The 26,501-nt window shown below is 27.7% G+C and overlaps 1 protein-coding gene across 3 annotated transcripts in view; it reads left to right on the forward strand.

The window, feature by feature from the left end:
• LOC126846769 (neuropeptide CCHamide-1 receptor-like) overlaps window positions 1-26,501 on the forward strand; it is a 75,708-nt gene that overhangs the window by 15,603 nt on the left and 33,604 nt on the right. For 2 of the 3 annotated variants that reach the window (XR_007686927.1, XM_050586556.1), the window contains exon 1: window positions 4,822-5,127. The exons of the other annotated variant lie outside the window; for it this stretch is intronic. The gene's annotated coding sequence lies outside the window, so the exon portion shown is untranslated. Of the gene's footprint in view, window positions 1-4,821; window positions 5,128-26,501 lie in introns of those variants that run through there. 3 annotated transcript variants of the gene reach the window in all.

Here is a 26,501-nt window from a genome sequence, read left to right on the forward strand (position 1 = left end):
ATGGAAAGACGTTTTCGAATGAAGATTAAATTATTATAAATAAATTCATATGATCGTTTATGTAAAACTACTGCTGTATTCTTGTACTGCATTAATTATAAGCGCAGAAAATAGTTTTTTTTTATAGGCTGTAGCTGTCACAAATATAATATTATTATAATATGGGTATACCCTAATTTGTATGAGTTATTTTTTTAATGTGCATAATATCTTAAATTGGAGTAATATTAACAACTTAACTTGATTTTAAAATAGTTTATGTTAGTATAATCAATCATCATTATAATTGTCATGTTCTATTACCGTGTAAATCTAAAAATATAAATTTTAATAGACATGATGTTTTATGTAAATTAAAAACACAAAGTTTTGTGCTTACAAACATTATATTATCAAAAACCAGATATATATATATATAATAAATATTTTTTTTTTTTTGATAGTCAAGTTCGTTGTAAGGAATAACGGTTTTTAAAGTTTTTAAGGATGCATTTTAATATTAAAAAAAAATAATGCTATGGTAGAAAAAGTGACACCAAACTTTATACTCGTCACAAGCTCTACAGATTTTTTTTACAAGTCTTAAAAACTAAACAAGGTTTCAACAATCAAAATAAGGTTTAAAATAGTACTGATTATAATTATCATTAATTACAATTAAATAGTAGAGTTAAGTTATGCCTTTTGGTACAATATAAAATATTGTTCCTGATGTTATATTGTGATAAAAGAACTTAACTTAAAACAATTTTTAGTTGAAGTTTTTTTTAAGTTTAAACTCGGTTAAAATAATAAAGATTTACATTATTAATAATTTTAAGCAACATTTGTGTTAGTTCTAACACAAAGTAAATTTTGACTTGATGATGTTTTCAATTAAAATAATTGTATGATAAATTATACAAATTACACAAAGACATTATTGCTTACTTCCCTAATTATGGATTCAAGGTAAAATTAAGTTTATTAACAACTAATTTGAGATTATAGCGAAATATACTGAAATAACAAAATAATTTTTAAATGTATTTAAAAAAAAAAAAAATTATGGTAGACGTTTTATTTATAAACTTTATAATACCTAATAATAATTAACATATATAGTAAATAGTTAAAAACTAAATGAATAACTAAAATTATAATAAACACTGACTATTTAATGGCAATGCAATCGTACACAAAAAAAATATGTGTGACATTAGGTAGTGAAAGAAATGAGACTATTTATTTTTTAGTTAAAAAATTGTTTTTAAGTATAATATAGCTTAACTAATTTTGTTTCTAAAAAAGATGACTAAATCTAGTATGTTCTAAACTTTCTTCGGTTCCAACTTTCAACTTAAATCGACCTTCTTCAATGAACTTTTTAGATAACATATTATTATTTACTTTTTTTCAAAAGTATTAGTAGTTTTAAGTTTAAATATGTGTATATTTTTCTTGATTTTAAAGCCGATCCCCATTGCCATTGTAAATCTTGTTTAAAAATTTTTTGCATTAAAAAGTACTTATTGGGTATGACTTCTGATCTATAGACTTGTTTTGGGTACACAAAAATAAATAAAAGCACTTGAGTGTATCTAAAGCCAACACATTTTTAGGTTTACATCAATGCAAAACAGCATTTATCGGTATTTAAAAAAAAAACTTAAATATCGATAAAAGTGTTGTAATGAATGCTTAATATTATATTATTTTAATTATAAGAGTGGATAAGATTAAGGTTGATCTGAATTAACAATATAATAAAAATATTTTTCAAATATCTGTTGACTGTTGATTCACTCACACATTGCAACCCAGAAATAATGAGTTTTACAACTAGTTAATTGTCTATTTATGTACTTTCAATTATTGCTTACACAAAAGATACTTGTCACCTAATTATTGGTAAACGTTTCAGAATTATACCCACTTTTGAAAAGTGCGAGAATATCAAAGAACTTTGGCAAAATTAATTTCTTTTAAGCTTTGATCAAAGAAATAATCAACAATACTTAATTAAAAATAATTCATCCGACCGCAATTTATTTATTCATTTTTTATTGTTCGCCTTTATGATACAACATATTAGGACTATTTTAGTTATAAACAACGGATAAGAATAATTTTAAATACCATTAATAAATTTTAACTATGCTGATGGATTTTATATTTTTGTTCAAACTAATCTTTTTAATAATCTTGATTTTAGTGTACCTATATTAGCAATTAATTGGATTTAATTACAGTTAAGATCCAGGAACGTGGCAAAATAACACGTGGAATTAAAAAAAAACCTCGCAATACACTTTGAGCTTATTGCAGTTTATTAATTTTAACAAACCTAATAGTTTTGATTCAATTATTGCTGATAGATTTGTTTCGACTAATCGATTGATGAATTATGATCAAACACTTAGCCGATTACATTTCGGTCCATTAATGACGAAGGTTGAAAATTTGTTCACATTATGAAATACAACACATACATAATATTATAATAATTATTCAAAACAACGATTACAGTGTAGAGCCGATAACATTAAATATTACAATAATTATTGAAATATTTAGTGTGGTTAATCAGTTATTGATAGATATGATAAATTCATTTAAAATTTAGCAATTAATGCCTAACGCATCTAGCTATGCAGTTTTTTTTAAATACCTAAAATAACATTTTTTAACTATTTACTATACATATTTTATGTTAATTATTATAATTATAAATTGTATAAATTAAATGTAAAATAACATTTTACCCTTTAACGCGCAGATCTTAAATTAAAATTAAAGCCACTTTTTTATCAATATAAAAACAGCTGTAAAATTAATTTGTTTTTGGTTATGTTTATCAATATCGATAACATATTATCAATGTAACCGTATTATAATCGTGATTATCAAAAGTGGCTTGTACACGTGCCACTGATTCATAAAAATAGTTGTAATTTCAAGTTTTATGTTAATATCAGTGATTTTATGACTGTCGGTTTTTACTAAGCAAAACAATTCAAATAATTACACAGTTTAGTTCTTTATAAAATGTTATAGTAAATTAAAATTATTAAATTATACATCATTGAAATCGTTATATTCTGTAGTTTTTAGCAGTATATTATTTATCAATGTAACTTTATGCGCAAAGAAGATTTAGGAGCACAAACGGTTTAAATCTATAGATCCCAAAAATGTGGGTGATCCATCTAACTGTAAGACACTCATTTTCTCTGAACTTTATGCTAAGTAGAGTAATTTTCATTGAATGGTTGCGATTGAATTTCATTTAATGATACATCGACACTTCTACAATTATGTAGGTATAAAATAAGTACATAATCAATCTAAGTCAAGGAAAATGCATAGCCCTTTATAGTTTAGTGGCATCTATTTCTTCAGCCACCATCTACAGGACTTAATTTTAAAGTTACACTGTTGTTCAAATATGTTAAAAATAAGTAGTAGAATGGTAATAGTATTCTAAAAGAACGTTTTAATGAAAAAAATAATTCTGCCCATCTAGGGTATTTTTACAAGTGGCCTTCATATATGCCACAGCCGAACCATTAAAATAATTCTGCGCGTCTGCCGTACGAATAAAAGTGGTTTTCATAGAGGCCACTTTAACACATAAAGGGTTAAAAACGATTTTATTATTTCAGTATATTTCGCTATGATCTCAAATTAGTTATTAATAAACTTAATTGTATGCAATGTGAACTTAATTATACCTCGAATTTGGATATAATGTACTCACTGTATAGATTGTAAATATATTTTTAGATAATAAAAAAAAAAAAAAAACTAAATACTATAGTTATTTTATCAATATTATCTCGGCGATAGCTTTAATTTTATTATAACTTATCATGTATAGCTAATTTTTATTAACTTAAGACTAACGCTGTTGAAGAGGTAACTTTAACGGTATTTTTAATCGGGACGGACATTCAAAGTAGACTAATCAAGTAAGCCCCAGTTGTAATTATTTTAATTGAAAATTAAAGTTGACACTACGATTTTTGTTTGTTCAGAGTGTACAAAAGATACCATAATTAATATATTATGTGTACGTGTGGTGTGAAGGGTTGGGACACATTAAGAGGCGTGAAACCCCTTAAACTACCGGTCATTATTATAATGTAATGAGGATTTGCCATCGTAAATCTAAGACCTAAGCCGAACACATTTTACTGGCAGACAACATTAGGCTAGCACCAAATGCTTAACACATTACAACGTCACGTTTTTATTTATTTATTTTTTTTAGCTGTATTTCGCAGGAAACAATAATTAGTTTCAATATTTACACAATTAATTTGTTAAAATGAATTGTACGTTGTTGAGTTTGAATGAAATAGCATCCGAGTACATTTTTATAATGTCAACGACTTCAAGAATAATTATTATCTAAAACTGGTTATCGACCGCAGTTGACAATTTCAGCAAATCATTGTCACGTCAGACCGCAAACAATTGCAATCGTTAGAAAACGAGCGTCTTGTTTTCTAATGCGAATCGCCCTGTATGCATTGGTTTAGATCTTCAACTGAGATTTGCCAAAAATGGCAAATTGGCTTGGATGAATTTGCCATCTGTATACATCACACCGAACGTGGTCGTGTAGGCATTGCTACATTGTTAATATTATTTGAATTTTTGTACGTTTTCGTTGGAATGGTGTCTCGATTGGCGATCGCACCGCGTTTAAACCTAAACAAATGGTAGCCACGACGACAGTGAGTTTAAAAAAACTGCATATAGGGTGTACCATGTGCCTCCGGCGTTTCTAAGCGAAATCGTTTGGCGCGTTCCGGTCAGTTGTCTGATAACCGGAGAATACACACGCGGTAGTTTCGATGCTCAGTTTACACGGCTCGGTTATACCGCGTTGCCGATTCAATATAGGTTTGAAATAATATATTATTATTATTATTATTATCGTCGTATATTGAAGGTGTGCGAACGAGATCGTCCGAAGACGTCCGCCGTCCTGGAACGTGGATAGAAATAGTGCGGCAATTTTTGAAATCTGCAAATTTTTTTCCTTCTACCGACGGGGCCGTCTGTCCGCGCTTTCGCAGCAAGACCACCCTATTATTAGAATACCGTCGTGTTAGGCGTACCGCGGTTAGCGCCTGAAAAGTGAGTACCTGACTAAAATAAAAAATTATATTTTGAAAAAAAAACTACACGGGAAGACCCGCTTTGGCCTCTTCCAATTTGTATTTAAATATTGCAAATAGCTTGTAAATTATTAAAATACATTTTTGTTCCTAATTTTATAAAAGTTTTGAATAGAAACACACTTGTTATTTGTTTCAAAATATCTGTTAAACTAAAAAAAAAAAAAATACACTTCAAACCGTAATTTACTAAATGTTTCAAAAATAATAAATTTATTTTTAAAATGAATATTTTGTAAATTAAAATATGTTTGATATTTAAAATGAAAAAAAAAAAATCTTTTGCTGTGTGTGATTATTATAAAATTGAATAAATAAATAAAAAAATTATTATTCAAGGAATGGTTTGGTTACACAATCTTACTTATTTACACCTACGGCGAATGTTTAACGTTGTTTTGATTGGAATAAAAAACAAACTAAAAAAAAAAAAATATTATCAACTTACTACTTGTTTCTAAAATTTGACTATGGCAATTTTTGTGTGAACACAGATTTATTTAAGTTACTAATTTAAAATGTATCTAAAATTATTATTACATGGATCTTGTGATTCAAATAAAAATAAAATTATATTTAATATTCGAGATTTCTTAAAGTTACATTTTTATTTTCAAAATTTATTTGATTTTTTGTTTATTAAAATAATGCCCACGTCTGTTTACCTTTGATAATATAATACTTCCAACTGTTAAACATAATATGAAATTATTATAACCTAGAATGACGTTTTTCGACTAAAATTTGATTTATAATGTTTCGTCGTTTTATAAAGATATATTGAAGACAGCTAATGAGAATTCTCATAATTTTTGTTTGTAAAATCGTATGCAAAAAAATCCTGTCAAACTACAATTTTGTGTAAGTAGTAACAAGTTACCATCGACTGGAAAACGTATTTAGTTAAAAAGATATTGTGATAATATAGGCATTAGTTAAATAAATAAAATTACTAAATCGAGAACAACTAATTATTTTCAGTAATTAGTGGATTAAATTTAATTATTGTGTATTGCATCTTATTTGAGCTAATTTAATTTTAAAATATTCGCTTTTGGTCAAGTAAAAAATAACCATATTAAGTTTTGTAGGAGTCATAATATGAATGTCTATGATATTTTTTTTGACTCAACACAAATTTGATAGTTATTTAGTTTAAAAATTATCGCTTAGCTACATCAATGTAATAATGTTATAAACATTATAAAAAACATGTTTGAAAATTAAATAAGATGTTCTACTAATTTTGGATAAAAACCAAAAAGTCTCATTATATGTCATTGAATTTTTGATAAATGGCTTATAATTATAATGTTAACTGTTTTAAAAATTAATATTTTAAAATTTTTCTATTTTAGAAACAGTATTTTGCATATTTTAGCATATTTGGCGGGTTGAGTTTGTTATCTTGATATCATCTTATTTGGACATATTCTCTTCATTTTTTTAATTGTTTCTAGATATTTTTAGTTAATTACCTTAGCGACGGTGACTGGTAAAAATATTAATTTTACATTTTCATTTAGCGCTTGTTTACGAATACAAATACAGAGAGCTAATAATAATAATCATTAATATGTCTTTGCTTGAATGCAGTGTTGAAATGATATTAGTTTTGACAGTTAATAATTGAAAATTAATTCAAATGGATTCTACAAAATCGTGTAATTGACAAAAAATTAAAATAGTTCAAAAAACAATTGTTATAGTTATACAACGGTTAAAAAAAATTATTAATTATTTAAATTATGTGTAAATGTATTACCTAGGCTGGAACGATCGGATGTTACTTAATCCTTAGGATAAGGTCAGGTAAGGTTTATATTTATAGAAAGATTTATCTTTTTTGGGCGATTTTCTTGATTTGTATATATGTATATAGAACTTGTTCAATTTTTGGCCTTATAAAGCTTCTTTTGCATGCGATTATGCTGGCCTGATCTGTAGCATATTGGAATAATATGTAGGTTTATTGAAGGGGGGATAAGAAGAAGTGAAATATATAAAACTTTTGAAAATGTTTTAATGAAAAGATAAACTGAACTGAATCACCTATATTAATATTCTTAGAGAGTAATTTTGATATATATAATTTGTATGGGTTTATTGATTTAAAATTACTTCAGGGCATATTTTTTAATAGTATTTGTTTGAATAAATTATAAAAATATTGCTCATTTATATATACTTACATTAAAATGTTTAATTACACGTGTACGACGTGACTGCAAAGTTAAAATTATTATCATCCAAGTAACGTTTTAATGCGGCCTTTTGTACTTAAGCACCCTTTTTAAGACGGGACATTTTAGCTGAGGACTAAAAATGTGTTTGTTTTAGAAATGTGCTTTTATATACACAGAGTAGAAAATTTACTAAAAATGGCGCATACGGATTGCATGTAATTTATTTGATTGCACGAATACAAATAAGAGTAAACACGATCGTTCAGAACTGCTAAGCATATTTCTGGCTAACCCGTGTGCTTTGGAGAATGAAATTAACTGTGGCAAAAAACAATTCCCTAGGCCCAAACCGTAATCTAGTCATTTTTTTTTTTTAGTGGTTTATGTTGTTGTAAACTTGCTGGGCACAATGAGATGTATGATTATAATATTTTAAACGTTGACTTTTTCCTACGTTTAGTTTTTACTATTTATGCATAATCAAACCCTCGAATTCAAACCTTTCATTCACTTGGGGAACTTTCAAATTTGTGCTGTAAAGTGGTTTTACCCCAATGGCACCCTTCAAGTGTTAATTAACCATTACATTCTTGTAACAAAAATAAATATTATGTACTTGATTGTATATCACTTTTGTAATGCGACTGATGTTAATTTAAACGCAATCCTTTAGTCGACAATTTTACGCAGATTAAAAATCAAACGTGTAACAATAATTATTGAGATTTGTCGTTTAATTTCGCTTGAAAGTAATTACGGTATAATTACAAACAGACGATAATGAAACGAGATGTTTGTGGCCTATACTTTGTTGTGTATAGACACAATGAATTGCAATGATTTGCACTGTAGTCAACATCTCACGGGCAAATAAAACGTTATTAATTAAAACCAACTCGATAACGTTTAAATTAATTTTCTCACATTAGAATATTATTATCATCTTTTTTATCTGTTATTTTGATCGCATCAGCATACGGCCTACACACAAGCAGCACACGGTACATCTAAAAAAGTATGAATTTATGAGGTATATGGAATATTGCACTTTAATCCATGTTTTTCAACAAGTCTATTAAGAGTGATAGTAGTATTAATTATTTTAGAAATAACAAATAATGAGATACTCCAAATAGTTGTGATGGAGGCTAAGGAGAAGAAGAACCGTATTGTGTGTAACTTTCGTTAGTAATTATTGAGCATATTATTTAGAGATAAATATTTTTTCAAGAATAATGTTTTTCATATTTTGTAATTAAAAATATATTGTTTTGTCTACATATAAGAGGGGGCACAAAAATAACAGCTGTAGATTTGGTGTTTGCGCCGTACCTCTATACTATAATATTACAGTGGTTCTTGTAACAATATGAATATATAATTTACAACATGTTGAATAATGTTTTATCATTAAAATATTATAATGTAATTAAATTGTAATACGGCAATATTGGCGAATGAGATAATACACATGTGAACTATCAAACTGTTCGGGACAAAAAAACTTAATAATATGTATAGAAAAAATATAAATATAAGTTCTAAGAAAGGTGTTTGGGGGGGAAATGAATGATAATAATTAAAAGGGTACTTATGTGTTTTGGAAGGCGAACCCGTTAAGTTAGACGGAAAAAGTTAATTAAGAAAACATATTTGAGTAGTATTCACGTCTTAGATAATCTTCTACGATTAGAGATTTGCTGAATGAAATCTGTCCCGGTAAATTAATGAAAGGATTCGGTGAAAGTAATACATAATGATCAGCATAAAGATAAATGCGAATATTTGATTTACATTTAGATTCAGTTTATCAGAGCTTTGAAAGTTTCCACGTTAGCGTGAAAACCGACCGAGCAAGAAGCGAACGAAGCAATTTAACGAGCAGGAAGACTAGACAGAGTTTATATATTATTAACGTTTGCCAATTTTAATATATTTTTAAAAAATATAACCTCGTCCCTTTTGTGGTAAAACCGTATGAATTTTTTTTTATTTAAAAAAGTTAAGGTAAACAAATTTTAAAATGTTAAATATCTTTAAAGAACTTGACTGGGCCATAGTTAACCAATCACTCTGTATAGTCGGTTAATTATTATTATATAATATATTATTATCATTATACTATAGTGTAATCGGTTTATTATAGATAAAAAGCGAGAGAAGATCTATAGGATGGCTGGCAACAAGTGGTCAGTGACCACATATGTGTAGTTAGAATGAGGCGCAGATGAAAGGGAATAATAATTGCATAATTATGGCATACACATTATTGTCTATCTAATTGTATTGTTTTTTATCACCCGAGTGACCTTGGGTTGGGTTTTGTAAAAACTATGTTCAATAAATTGTTAGTTATTCTTTGGTGTTCCGTTTTTTGTTTTTTTCGAATAACTACCATAACAACTGACCTACCAAACGTGTTATTACTGTAAATACATTTGGGAATTAAAGTCTTCCTAGGTCGTGTGTGTGTGTGTAATCGATTCGAGTTATAATTCTAGGCATTATATTGACATTAATAGCCGACACTATTACCCGCACTGTTATCCTGAATAGAAAAAAAACTAATCATTCTGCTGGATGAGTCGGTCATAGATTAAAAAATAATTATAATGTCTAGGTTTTGAGAAAAGAAAAATAACCAATTCCGGGTTGAATATACATACTATGTTATTCTTTATAACATAATATTAAGTTATCCACGGGTTCCACTTTTCTCGGCAACATAATGATTTTATACCTCTTACAAAACACTAATCCGCAAGTATGAGATTAAGTTAATGGCTCGTATTACCTTCATCGAGTTCAGTTAAATAATACACACATTATCGATTAAATTACAAGTTAGAATTTAGTTGTCGAACGTGTTAATTTCTCGATAAATTACCTAATTAACTAACTCGATTTGATCTTCTTCTTCGAAACAAATGAATCCAAAAATTCTAAAGTCAAGTTTATCTCAAAGTAATTTATAACGCGACGAAATATACACCGTTTTAATTGGCTTTATATATCAGTCTATTAATTAAACGGTTCGATGAAGAGCTGCGGATTAGTTTATAATTGGATATAATGTACTAATAATTGAATATGTTACACATAATCATTTTTTAATTTATTTGCTAGTGTAATATCCGAATCGTTCAACTAATTGGTTAGTTAGATACTTATTTTCAAAGTACTTTAAAATATTATCTGTGATTTACTTTAACCTTGAGTGCTTCAAGTGCAGTTCCAGCGTCTCATTTTTTTTTTTTTTGTAACATGTTTTTTTACAAGTACTAAAATTTAAATAAAACAATTTTCCCATTGGTTTATTTCCCATGATGGGAAAAACATTAGGCCGTGAATATGTTCTGCGGTGTTAATCGCATTAATGATCAAATGGCCAACGAATGGTCAAAAAACTATATAATTACATAATTTCTCATCAGAATGAAAATAAAAATGAGGTATCTAGTTTCAAAACCAGTTAAAATACATTTTTGAACATTACCACAAAAAAGCAATTAATTTTTTCAGATGACCAATTTTCAAACCAAGATTTTCCCAACACAGTTTGAGTTAGTTGTAATCTTTATTTGATATTCAATATTAGTTTTACACACCATGTAATACAGTGTGGCTACTTAAAAACCAAAAAAATTAAATACGTTTTCAAAATGTCTTTTAGCTGGTTTTGAAACTATATGCCTCATATATGATATTACATAGATATTATACTATTACTTATGTTTATTTATATATAAAAAAAAAATGTATTAATGATGACAATTTAATAGTAACCAATTCACTATGCATTTGACTACATTAGCCTCAACAGAACATAAGCCAAAAAAACGGCCATATGATCTAATCTTGGCCAACGGTGTAATTAATTTGAATAAATTATATTTGAACATAAACGTTTGGCATAGTGATTCATTGCCTATTAACAGCTATAACCGATAGTCAGGTTGACACGTGCGATTGGATTTTTTTATTATAATTATTTTGTTATTAATATTTTTCATAATTAATATGATTTAGATTTATCTTATTTGTTGACCTTTCATTGCGAATCGCAATATATATAGCTATTAACAAGTCGATTCCGTAAATAGTGTTGGCGATTAAAACAAATCGTATGTGCATAGAAAACGAAGATTATAATTTAGAATTAATAATGTTAAGAGAGTTAAGCTGTGTTAATCGCTTATTTTTTTGTTAGTAAATATGATAAATAAATGGACGCTATAAACAATATTACCACGATCGTGTTTATCGTAAACGGGCATTTTATTAAATAAAAAATAAAAGTACTTAATTTGAAAACATTTATTTTTATTTTTCAATCCTACATGACGTATAGTTGTTGGTCTGACAGTGTTTTCGAATAACATTTATTTTGAGAATAACAAATAAAAAAATTACACCCAGCTCATAAGTGCCGTTAACCAATCCTATTCATATGTAAATGTTATGTTTAGAAATATAAAATCAATGTGGTTACTGTTTTGTAATAGTTGTTGATACAAATATTTTAGCACATACATTTTTTTTATAACAAGAATCAATAATGTCAAATATATTTTTTAAAATTGTATTCCAAAATCCAACTTTAGAGAGTTTTTTTTGTGGCTGTATCATTTGTGCGGTTTCTATAAAATCCTTAGCAATGAACACGACAAAATGTTTTTTTATATTATATTCGGTTTTCAAACTTGAAGACTTTTGGTAAATGTTTTTTTTTAAAGTGAGGGATGTGTTTCGGATTTAAAACTTTACATACTACAAAAATGACTTACCATAATAGCTGGTTGTCATGAGTGAATTGTTAAAACGTGCGACACGTGACATTAGATGAAATCACAAGAAATAATATACCAGTATGACTTTTTAATAATATTTTTAAACCAACATTACTCGCAGTACACATGCAAACGACAAGTTGTCGGCGTATAATAATTAATTATAGTGACTTCTTTCAAACGGTCTTTCAATTTAAATTAATGATACTCGAACAGTTTTACTGAAAATGTGGTGTTTCTCATATTGTGTAAAGTTTCAATATTTAAGGAACAAACATGCGGAATCGGTTTTATTATGAATTGAGTGGTTATTTTTTATTTAAATAATAAATAAAGTGAATAAATATATTATACGAAATATTACAAACCGGTAAACACGGTAAAATTGAATATTTTTCTTAAGTTTCAGTTGCAAAACATTTATAAAATAAATAGTAAAGTTATCTTTTCTTGTTTTTAAACGGAAAAAACAACATAATATCGTTTAAAACATAAAATCCAAAATATGATAAATGGTGTTATGATAACATGACGTTAGCGAATCTCAGAGGATTATCGTCGTTTCTACTTCATTCGAATATATTAAAAAGTATTTTTAGAAAGTCCCACACACTACCTAGCTTGGAAGAAATTAGGTATCTGCGGTTTTGAAGGAAACTGATGGATTTAGTAATACATATAATCGTTATTTATTACTTGTTTAAAAACAGCCATTTTGCCCGAATAGTAGAGTAAAACTAATTTTAAATTACACGATAAATGATAATACAAGTAAATGTGGGTGGAATTATTGTTATGACTTACAACTTTAGAAGAAATTCAATAGAAATCAACCGGGTTAGTTCTTAACTCACAAAAATAATCACTTATCGTTAAAAACCTAGGTATAAATTAGATTGTTTTACATACAAAAAAAAAACAAACCGAAGAGTCTTAAGATTTATGGTCTGGAGCTTTAGAGGTACAACCTCTCTAACTCTAATTTTTTTTTTTTTTTTATAAAAACCTACGAAGAAAGTTTTTAATAAAAAATTACTCGAAAATAATGAGAGAAAAAAAAATGGTTTATAAACATTTGTATAATATGGTCAATGATTAATGTTTAAGCTACACTATGCAATGATCATATTGATTTTATCTTATGCAACTAAAAAGTCTGATTTTTTTTTTTTGCAATAAAAGTTGTTCTATTTCTATCCTATTCATAAACATAAAATTGACCTTTATCGTAATAATATATTGTAATGTAAATTAACTGTAAAAGCGTAGCTGGGCGTTGACCGTCTTAAGAAAAAAACGTTGTAAACAAAAATAGTATGTTCGCTTCCCTTAATTTTAGATAAAACATACATTTTTTTTTTCTTTATATTTTAAGATTATCCTTGTCCGAGGGGTGGGGGGGGATGTTATTAATATTTATAGTTTATGTAATAAAAACGACGTGTACGAAATTATCATAAGAAAATATAATATACAAATAGAATTCAAACGATTAGCATAAACTAGTACGTTTATAATCGTACAAAAAAAAAAAAAAAACAATAACAGACAACTATATTATTATTTTTTATTACATACCTATGTAACACCGCCGTGGCACGTAGTACAGAATCTATAAAACAGATTTATATGCTTCTTTTATCATATCGTACAACAATCCGCATAATCACAAGGTTGCCTATTTGAAGCGATTTTTTTTCTCGAATCGATATCAAATTTGACAATATAGTGTCTGTTCGTGAGTTATGCGTACTGTATAATAATAGGTAACAGTTTTTTGTCGACGTTTCCCTCTCGACGAAGGTCCTTGATCTGCTTCAAGGCCGATTCCGGTTGTGTACAATGTAAATCCAATTGGCATATAAACATGAAAATATTCAGAATAAAAAAAAAAAAACCAATAAAATATATTACTTTACCGGCTATAATCATAGGAACCGCACGGAATCGAAACACCTAAAAAAACATTATAATTTCTATACAAATAGAGAACAATAATATCTCACAAGCATTCTTGTAAATATTATGGGAACAATATCAACATTACAAGGCGGACAGTTGCACGACCGAAAATATGCAATTTATCAATTGTTTAATTGCCGCTGAAACTTTTTCTTGTGTATACCTACGACCACGTGTCTTTAAATTATTTTTATCAGACATTTTATATTTTCACAAAAATAATAAATAACAAATAATAATAACCGAAAACATTTATTTTGAATAATAACATCTTGTTTTTCGACGAAAAAGAAATCTATTTTTGTCGCTGAATCCAAATCTGGCTTTTTAAAATATTTTCTTGCTAAATTTTCTCTTTTCTTTCAGTTAACGGTAGAATTTAACACAAAAAGAAAATTAAAAAAAAGATAAATTATTTTGTTTTTCTTGTTTGCTCTTATTTGCTAATAAGTTTATTTGGTTTAAACATAATTTCAAGTACGGAAAAGTTTTGCAATGGTCTTTAGAGGTCAGATTAATATATGTAATCTTCTACAAGAACGTTGTACTTAATGAATATTTCATTAATAATGATCGACCGGCCTTTTATAGGTTATTAACGCAAACGGTGCATAAATACCTGTATAATTTAGCAGACCACAAACGTTTTCAAAGTAACCCTGACAGTCTGTTTAGGTATATTTTGAAGTGATGTACTTTCACTTAGCTTAAACAAACATTTATTATTTATATGAGATGTTTTAATTTGGTATATGTATGAATTTCCTTTTGTCCAATCGAGTAGATGAGTATACATTCAAAAAACCAATTTCTTCCAAGTGATATTACTAAAATTAACTATTCTAATACACAATACTCAATATTGAGATATCATCCTGTGTTTTGTTTTTCTCAAATTTGTCCACTTTAGTACAATTGTATTTTCCCATTCTGTCGAGTCGACTATGACGACGAGAAGTCGTAGTAAACATTAAAGACAGCGACAATAGCAGTTTATATAATATATGAAATGTGTGTGTTACATAAAAAAAAAATTGTGTTAAGTAAATGGACGACCTTGGAATTATTGCGGTTGATCAGTTCTAATAACGATTAATCGCGGTCTGGCATAAACGCATAGTTCAATTTATCACTCAAACGTTAGCCGATGACCTCATCTGACTCTTCTTCTTTTTTTTCTTTATTACTTTTGTTTTCTTATTCTCTTTTTACCCACCATGTCAGTTGCTCGCGTCAAAATAATAAGAGGTCACGAGTGTGCGGTCTGATTAAAATTTGTAAATAACAAATACGTTATGTGTTGACATTGAAACCCTATGTGGTCACTCTTATTTTTTTCTCATCTCACAAAATTGATGATTATTCCACAGAAATACATTTTGCCCCGTTTTCATTCGGTCGTTTAATACTGACACAATAACAAAAGTGTAAAAAAAAAGAAAGAGGAAAACAAATTTTCACGTGCAGCGAATTTTTTCTAAAATATTCTAACATATAATTTTGTTTGTCGTTTTTGGATTATTATGCACAATTTAGAAATATCCAGAAATATTTAATACATTTTCTTCAATGTTTCTTTAAGTCTGTTGGAAAATTGTTATAGGTAAGCATAACACATCACTTTAGATGCATAGGAAACATTGTTCAGAAAATCAAACATTTGGACATGAAAAAAATTATTTTCTAAATGTTATAAATTTGAAAACTATACTTGAATTAATTACATTATTTTAATTACAATAGTTTAAATAAATATTAACTTTATAACATTTTCCAACAATTCTCGTAAAAATGTTTCAAAAATGAATTTCATTTAATATATTAATACTTCTAAAACGCTGTTAAATGTTCAAAGACAACATTTATTTTTAATATATTGAGTGATGAAAAATATTTATACAATTTATCGATCATGCAATAAGTTTTATTATGAAAAAAATCATGGAAAACGTTTCTTTGGAATAATTTTAAACAATTTTTTTAATAACAACTAAAAATCTACTTAAAATGCTGTTTTTTAAATATGCCGAAATAGTTCTCGTGTGAAAAATAAACCTCTTCGATTTTTTCTACAGCAAAGTTTTAGCGTAAAAGAAATTTCAAGTAAATCCAATTTTATGTAACAAAATTAGTTTTTTCCATTTTGATTGGCCAACTGTAGAGAGAAAAAATATACTTTTAATTTCTGATCAAAGCTTTAAATAATTATTCAGAGTGGCCAGGGTGGATAAACGAATATAATGTTTAAATTGAATATTGTAATTTATTTTTCCTGTAGTCAGAAACATTGGTTGTATTAATTATTACACGCTGTGCACGATTTGAGTAATCAATACTCCTGGGTGCTCTTGCAATACAAGACAGCAATATCGTTAACAAAATTACTGAAAAATTAGTTACCCGCATAAATCAAATGAAGTATAATACAAGCAAGGTCAGCTGCCGGGATGGAGCACACAATAGGCCTGGGGCGGTCACTATGCTGTTTATGGCTGAATGTAATAAAATCTCTTTCAAGGAACCGCTTCGATGCAAAACAGCTATGAAAATGGTCAAAAACAAAAACGAAAATAATACAAATTGTTGGTATCACAATTTAATTTTTCCCATTTAACATAAACATGTTTCGTGGCTGGGTCGGTTCAAAAACTTGCAAAAGTACACATTTTGGTAGTATCAAAATCAGTCATGTGTGTTGTTTTGTTTTTCTGTTTATTGCGACGTGGAAATGAATGTTAATAAACTTCAATAATAAATATTCGCAGCTTAACAATATTATCACGATGTTTAAATTTATTATGATTTCGTTGAAATCGTTTAGTCGTTAAATGAGTTTAATAAATCATTCCATTAACGTTCGTTTAATCAATTAAAATATTACACACAGTTTTACGATTCATATGGTTGTCCTTGAAGGAAAATTGTTCTTAACAGAATTATTTTATAAGGTGTAAACGGTAATACAAATTATGATAAACTATTTGAAATCAAAAATGTCAACAAAAGTTGAAAAGCCCAACAATTGTGTTTAGTCTAAATAAGACAAACGAGTGTATTGTATGTATTATATGTACACATATTTAGTCAATTATTTAATATCGTTTCTGTGTTTGTAAAAGCTATTTCGAATTAACCAAATGGGATTTTTCGATGATCCGAAAAAATAAATATCAGATAAAATATTTTGAGAGCTATTTATTTAGCGTGAAAATATATAATTGTTTTTAAAAAGTTTTTAACGCGTCCCTTTGAGATTTATTTCTATACAAAAAAAAATACACTTATTCGTTTAGGTTTTGCAATTTAAAAAATGGTTAACCGCAAAAATACAAAAAAAAAAAAATGTATAAATATTATTTATTTAACATAATATACTATGCTAGAATAGAGTGTTGACGGTATATACTTTAAAGAGATAATATTAGGTATAGATACAATTAAGCTGCGTGACAGCAGATTTAAACAAAATTCAAGAGTTTTTTATCGTGCTGACAGGTGATGGGAATGAGAATAATTCAGAAACAGAAGAATGTCATAGAAAAAATAGAAAGAAAAAAAAAGGACTCTTAAACGGAATTGACTTTTAAGAATAATAGCCGGATAACCGCATTCGTTGTTATACATCAAATTAAATTAAATGACCAATTATAATTGACCTCGTTTAGAATCGTTATCAATATAAATGGTAAAAAATCAATAGAGCCCAAATCTATCTTCCAGTCCTTATCGATTTTCTATTTAATAAGCTAACATTGTAAAAAGTAACAGCAGCATGTTTTAATTAATTAGTAGAGTATTATGAGTATTATTATTTTTCTTTTTTATAATCACCCAACAATTAACAAACTATCGACATTTCCTGTTAGAAAACTAAACACGGTATTACCTACTTATATTTTATTGTAGGTAGGCATTTTTTCAATGTCATAAAAAAACTTATATTTCATGGAGCTTATGTCAAGAACGATACGCGTGTAGGTAACTCATGTGCTGCTATATATATAGATGACTTCAAAAATGTAGTGTATTATGAAATGTATGCCACTCGTCTGAGAACTAGTATAATATGATTAGAAGAGCGATACAATAAACTCGTTTAAAAGTATTCACTGTAGTAGAAAGAAAAGGGATGTTTAACGAAGCACATAAGGTGTACTAGTTCTAGAACAGTTGGCGTCATTCAATGCTTTCGAAGAACAGAAATATATTTGTGGAATTTAATTAAATGAACAACTTCAATCAAACATATTTCGACTTTGTCGTGACAAACAAAAGCTCTATTTTTTTGCAATTGGAATACATATTTTTAAATCATATTTTGGCGGGAAATTATTAACGCCAATGTTTTAAAAAAGATAGTTCATAATTATTAAAACTGTTCTATAATGTTAAGGATTCTTTTTTTAAACATTTATATTTTTAATATATGACTTTCTGTCAAATTAGGTGTTTAAAGTACTTTTACAGTTTTAAAAAAAATATTTTAAGAATTTTCTTATAAAACATCTATGATTTCACTGGCGATATGCGAGCATGGTAGCAATAAAATATAATTTGTATTTTTAATAAATTGTACAATATTACAATAAAAATCATTTCTTTTCTCAAAAAAAAAATATATTTTTGTCAATTATAGTATTTTATTTTTAAATGAATGTAAAAATGATTTTTTTTCTCCACGGAATGCCTACTTTTTATAAAAGGAATGTTCCAAATGCTGTTTTTCTTAAATTAGTTTATATTCGGGGCGTTCGCTTGCAAATGCAATTTAAAATTACAATACAACTAACTTAAAGTTAAAACATTGAAAGATAAAATCAAATAATATAATTAAACTTGTCTTTTTTGTTTTACTTTTTTTTACACTTGATATTATTGCTTAGTGAACAATGTTATACTATGGAAATATATATTAGAACTTTTTGTATATTTTATTATCACAAATTTTCGAATGTAGAAAATATAAAATAATTCAGTAAAAATACAAGACTAATGTCAGTAACTTTAGGGCAAAAGGTCTGAAAATTAGACTGAACTTAGGTCTAGTGTGAGCATACTGGGGTTGAAGAAGACTGTAATGTTAATTGACTTCCTTCCTAGTTTCTTCCATTTCCAAACTTTAAATCCTAATAATTCTAAAAATATTTATTTGTAACTTGTTATCGACTAGTCATTATTTGTATTACACATCATTATGCTACTAATAGGTTACCTATTATAATATGTTTGTTGCATTTTGACTTTCAACAGTTACCCTTTAGGAAAATGATATTTTAACGTATACTAAATATATACATAACAAAATTTTCTAAGAAACACTCATGTAGCATACATAATTATGTTATTGGAAAGTTACTGTAACATGAAATTTGGATAAACCTACATGCGATTGGTCGTTCATTTTTTTTTAGTAAGAAAAAACTAAAAAAAAAAACTTACAAACCCAATGATTCTTTTAAAATGTAATAATGTTACCTACCTGTTGATATTTACTTATTTTGATTTTTGTTTGTTTTTAAAAGAGATACAACTTTAATTACATAAAGGGAGGGGCAGTAGATGAATAGTAATTTTGTATTTTTTTTAACAATATTATTATAAATAGTACAATCGACTAGCCGACATATTCATTAGGCCGTTTAGAACTTAAGAGCGTACGTTACCATATTTATAAAAAAAAAAAAGTTTAAAAATCTATAGGATTTGTATGGTTGTTTTGTTTGAATAACGTCCAGGTTTATTACTTTTCCAAGAGCGGAATAATTGGGTTAGTTATCTTGATTTGAAATGATTAACAATTTATGTTTTTATCCGATTTTGTTTTTAATTGTACAATAATTATTGTCAAGAGATAAAAAATATGTAGCGTGCACATAAATCATGATTATTATTATTATACTTATCACCTGAAAACAGATCATACGCCGTGTTAATTATTGTTAAATTAATTAATTCAGCAGAGCGTGTACACCAACAACACGAGAATAACATCCCACGAGTACTTGAATTCCTACACAATTGCCTACTTACATAATATCTAGTTTTATGATAATTATTATTATTTTAATTATTTTTTTATTATTATATATATATAACTAGACATAAATTTAAAAAACAAACGAGTTTGATAGTATTATTATTATTATTACTGGCAAGGTTTTTCTCTTTAAACTGTGAACATTTTAATAAGCCTATTCTATTAATGAGAGAATATAAAAATATGTGTTTTTTTTTTTTTTTTTTACAAGTTTTTAATCGTGTTATAATCGTGTTTGTGACATTGTTACAAAATCGGTCGACCGAAGATTACCGGATTGTCTACTACTTCTGACTTCTGGGTCTATGGTGAAGAAATTGTTCAACACTTGTACCCTGTCCGTATATAAGGTAGTAAATAACGTTCACACACGCATAGGTGACAACGTGTTTAATTAATACAGTTATGACATTTACAATAAAAAAAATGTAATATATCATAACACGAGAATAAATAATTGTAGGTATTTAATAATCATGCGGTTATGCGACGTTATTATACGAATAATAATAATATAATAATAATAATAGTCTTTATTAAAACTCGATTCAGCATGTGATCAAATAATTCGTACAGTATAATCATTTCGCTGAAAATGCCGACAGACACGCCGGTTATTATTATTTTTTTTTTTGCGGTCCTAAATACTTGCTGATAATAATATTATTAAAAAGAATGAAAAAAAAATAATTACCGTTAAAAATTATTATCGCTTACTACGTGTGATTCACAATTTCGATGCAAATTTTAGTAGTCAAATTATTTATTTGCATTGACAATCTTCGAATAGGTGACTTGTCTTGATATATAATAATAATATGTGTTTCGTTAGGCATCTTTTCTTCTGTTTGGCTTCTATGTTTTTTTTGGCGTTATGTTGCTGTAAAAAGGAAACAACGTCCAAGTCAAAACTATTGGGTTTATTATTATATTTTTCGTTTAAATGTAATAAATAAAATACGATTATTTGAAAATAATCTCAAGCCTTAAATCTATTTTTATTTAGAGCATGTACTAACTATATCCAATATATTTTTGTTTAACTGTTTCATAATATAAAAAATTATTTGAAATACTTCACTACTTATAACTTTAAATAGGTAATATGTTATTGTAATACATATTTTTTGACCATTTCAAAGAACATTAATTTATGTATTTTTTATTTATTGTTTAAAAACAAATTATATGATTTTATTAATAGAACTTTTTAAATTAAATATACTGCTGGCGGTCGTGCCTCGTTATATTTTCAAAAATGATTTCTTTGCATTATAATATATTTTTACTTTACTTTGGCTCTGGAAGAAGTTCGCTGACCATTTAATAACATTATAGTGTGTTTTACATAGTAACTACACGCATAAATTGCACGCATTTAATAACAGCTACAATTTTTTTTTTATAATTGTACACCTTTTAAAAAATCTAGAAATAGATGGAGGGGAGTGTGGAAGGTCGAGGTTTTTTCGGATTTGTTGGAATTCTCTCAATGAAAACTTATTTTACAAAAAAAAAAAAATTAAAAATTAAAACCCACAAAAGGTATTTCCGGCCGTTCCTCGAGCTTATCCGAGGCCTTATTTTTCTTTGTGGTGTCTAAGCCACCGGTAATGTTGCAATAAGCAAAAGCTAGTACAGTAGGTTCATTTGTCAAAATCACTGCCTTATCTTGGACGGTAGCGCCGAGCGAAAACATGCTATTGTATTTCTTTGCCGCATTAATCATTTTCTTACAAATCAAAAGTTTATTACACATTATTTTTGCTGTCGGCGAATGCAAACGAAAACCAAATTATCAGTTACATTCTCGTCGTTTGAAATTAGTAAACAAAATATTCGACTGACTATAATATTATAATAATCCGGTTGAAACATTGAAAACAATAGTGGCCAATTATTTATAACACGAGTGACGAGTTACTTGAAAGTTACCGACGCAACTTCTTCAATATTGGTTCAATGTTCGAATTAGTTACAATTGAAGAAGTGTTTAACAGCCCGGCCAGTCAATGTCATAAGCACTACACCTTATATATTCTTATCAGTTGAATTCTTCTTATCACGATTTTGTATAGATTAACAAAAACCGGTTATTAAAATATAAGTACAACAGCAGTAATCCCCCGGGTAAAAACCCATAGTTATCTACGATATTTACCATATGACAGTGACAAATAGAAAATTATTTTCTATTTATCTAAAAACCTATAGAAAAATAAATTGAAGGTACATCGCCGATTGTTTCCTTATTATGAAAGCCTGGGTTGTGTTGCGTGGTCTTTGATTTCTGCATTTGGTTGATTACTGCTGAAAAGGGTTAGCGCACAATCTGTCAAGCTTTACAATTTGCCACTTGCCACTTGGCATGGTGTGTGATTGAGCTGATGTCAAAAACTTCACTTGAATGGGGTTTTGGTGCTTTGTTTAAGAAGGAAGGTTGTGTTGTTTCGGTGTTTGCTGTCGACATTCGATTCAATACAGCGTTCTTTAAGAGAACTAATGTAATTCGACCGTATTCTTTGCAATTCGCAGACAATAATTGAACGTTATATTGTTGTCAAAAAGTATAATACAACATAATGGATATAATTACCATTTACGCGAAATGCCCGTTTGTTGTTCATCGTTGTGAATAAAATAAAAATGTCAGAGAACGATTGGAATGAGTGGAAAATATGATTTGGGCGAATATTGCAGTTCATAAAAATAACAAAGAATGAAATACATTAGTTAAAATGAAACATATAGCTTTTAGTTGAACTTTGAGAGTACAACATTATATCATCGTTAAAAATCACTTTAAAAGCCATACAGCATTTGAAATCGATCCACGGCAACCCAAAACATTGGTAAAATGTTACCACTTAAGACTTATATTTTAAAAACCAATGTGTATGTTATATATTTTTTGTAAGACACCTGAATCATTTACAGTTGTAGTTGTTATCTACCTATTAAATATGTGGATTTGCATTAAGTTCAAGTCACTTCATCCGACCGTTTTACAAAAAAAAGTAATAGTTAACTTGTCAAAGTTAAAATTGGTAATATCTCCTGATTCTAAGTTTCATTCCCTCAACTACTTACCAGTTTCCCGTCTGAAATGGGTATCGATTGGATTCATTTTTTATTCAGATGATTATTTGAATTAATTTCACAGCTATTAATACAAACAAAAAAAATTCTCGAAAATTTATTTGCACAATTTTTTTTTTTTTAAATAAATGATATTATTGACTAAGTTTTTGATCGATTTTTTACATACTCGTCTTTAGTTTGTCACTTCCTTCAAATGGTAATTGAAGATCTTAATGTCCTCGATAATAACAATATATTATAACACACCTGACACTTGTAATTAAAAAAATGCAAATTTTTATCGCCTAAAAACATTGTAGAATGGATTGTTTAACCAAAATAAACTGTCCGTCAATCAAGTGTCAAAATTGGTTTTATCAATCTCTATGCACATGAATATTATACATTATGTATAAGGTCTAAAAGGTAAAAAAAAAATCGATTTGAGTAGTATGTGTCTATTATTATGATTTATAGCACTTTTCAGGAAGAGCTTGAAATCGGTGTACTCGAGTTCACCGAAGAGCGCACTCGAAAGAATGGCTTATAAACAAAATGGGAAAATTGTCAGAAATAAGAGTTATGTAAAACAAAAATAGCTGTAATCTGTCTATTTCAATAAAGATCTACGTGAAACAAAATAAAAGAGTATTAATCGATTATTATTAACAATTTAAATGTCACAACTAGATCTATACTAAACTAACCTATCCCAGAGCTGGGTATTTAATACCATTCTATTTAAATACTATATAAATCTAAGAATTTAAAGTTTAAATTATGAAAGTATTTTTTTAATTAGTTAAATTTAATTTTGAAAAAAAATTCAAAATCAATCTCTTAGCCTTAGTCTTAGTAGAGATGTTGAGATTTACGTTAAATTTTTTTTTTATGTATATTTGTTAAATGTTCTTAAAAAGTGCTTTTGTATCTTAGTCTTTAATTGTTTAAATTTGAACAGTCCGTAGGTTTAAGTTCACCGTACAAAGCAGTATGATATTATGTAATGCGAGTATTCAATCTTCCTACCAGTCTTCCTACTCGAAGAAAGTGTTTAATAAATGTTATATAATATGTCAAATTCATATTATATTCTAAAATCCATAATGTAATTTTGTACAATACATTTAAGTATTAATATTAGTTAATTACCGCTCTTTGTCAGTGAAGTAATCCCAATTGCTTTGCGAACAGCTTCCATAATTTAATGTAAGTCCCTTGATGCACGTAGAATATTGATTTTACACTAATGTGTAATAAAACCTTTGAGTTTCATAATATAATATGATACCTTCAGGAAATTGTTCAACACTCCAAAATACAATAATGAACTAACTTATTCGAACCCTTTCGATAATATTATATTTTCAAAGAAACGCTTTTTTTTTTTTTTATTATGGTTTATTGTTGTAATTTAACGGAAACTCATTAAATAGTTAGGCAAGTTGAAAAAAACTAAGATACACCAAATAGTGACCTTCTTTTTTGTTATTTAATAATTAAAATAACGGGGAAATAATTAAAAAATAATTGTGCGCAGAATCGCGTTTACTTCATATAGAATCTGTTTTGAAAAAAAAAAAAAATGTTAAATTTTTAGATTGTTCGAAATGACGACCGCCAAACTTGAAACACAAAAACAGTTTTATTTCGGCCAAACTAGTTATATAAAATTGAAAATAAAGAATTTGGCGGTTAACTAACATAAAATAATAACAGGTTGAACATAAGTTTGGAATGCTAATTAGGTATTTTATAGACGAGTACTTGTAAGTATCGACACGGAGGATGGTTGTGCAACCGAACCGAACCATTTGGAGCAATAATAATAATATTTTTTATTCCGTGCAAACTCATTTGCTATTCATCTTGTTTTCTACTCTTCCCGCTGTGAGGGCATATTATTTTAACGTTTAAAACCGCCGAAATGTTGGTTTAGAAAAACGGGTTGTTTCGATTGGCAGTTATTTTCGTACAAATGAATAATTTAAAATTTTCACAACAATTTTGCCCAAGGCCAATTTGGCATCGGCAAATACTATTCACTAGTGTATGCAAACAAACACCACTCGTTTTCAATATAAATGTTAATTTTAACTTGTTAGGACCTTTGATAATTTCAACTGATACTGCACAGAAACGGAATGTAATAAGCTAACCAGCAATAAGAAGTGGAATTACTGAATTTGGTTTTTTTTTATGACGGACAAAGATTTACCATTTACATTAGTCCGAAAAAATACTGTTTTATATTTTCTCAAAAAAATCCGGGTTTTTTTTTGTTTTTAACAAATTTCCACGGCCTCTATCAATTGTCCAGTAGCTGAACAAAAATAAAGGTGTGTAATTGACGTTATGTTCAACTCGTTCAATACTCAAATGTCCAAAATACTATATTAATATGCATGTTTAAACCATTTTTTAACATATTTATTTTCTTGTATATAATGTAAAAACTACTAACAACCCCCATACAGCTTTAAACAATCCATATATGTACAAGTGCTTTGAAAATCCACAATAGAAATGTCTCGACTATTTCAAAAACGTTAAAAATAAAAAGTAATAGCGGAAATAATAAATTGTTTTTATAAAAGTTTTGTTCATAAAAACAAACCAATACATTCTCGTCGAAGCTTTGTTGTTATTACAGTTTTTTTTTTCATGTTATTCATTGTTATTATATTATAGTCTATTAGTCGATATTCGATTAGGTACAATGTTTAAAAATGAGTTTTTGAAAAATATTACCCTTGTATGCTTTTGGTTCTCGTGACTTCGTACACAAAATTAAATTTATTATTTTTGCATCATTTAAACGTAGCATGACGGTGGAAAGGGTTTTCCATATTGTACAATGTATACATCATGTTCATGGCTTGCATGACTTAAGTAACATTATTACACTACTAACTAGTCAGACATTCGGTCTACTGTTGGTTAATTTACTCATCTGGTTCCGTGTGGTATGTAATTCAATCACTTTGCCAACTACAGTTTTCATACACAGTGAGAGAGCTTCTTCAACTGTGTGATAAAGCCTCTGTTTTTCATAATTGTATTAAATATTCAAACGTTAATGTAATCGGCGTTGAACTGCGTTAAAATCATTAAAAACAAATAAAAAGGATGTAATTTATTAAATTTGCATAATAATAAAATTGTTTCGTGTAGACATAGCAAACAATAATACATGGCCGAGATAATATATGTTTAATTTAATGGTTCATTCTTGAGTAAGTAATGGTTGGAAAAATAAAGTGGGTTTGAGTTAATT

The sequence above is a fragment of the Adelges cooleyi genome, unplaced genomic scaffold (assembly GCF_023614345.1).
Source record: "Adelges cooleyi isolate 19-005CV unplaced genomic scaffold, UGA_ACOO_1.1 ACOO_flye_CR_arks_rails_tigmint_CR_PRNA_9, whole genome shotgun sequence".
Classification (NCBI taxonomy): Eukaryota; Metazoa; Arthropoda; class Insecta; order Hemiptera; family Adelgidae; genus Adelges; species Adelges cooleyi.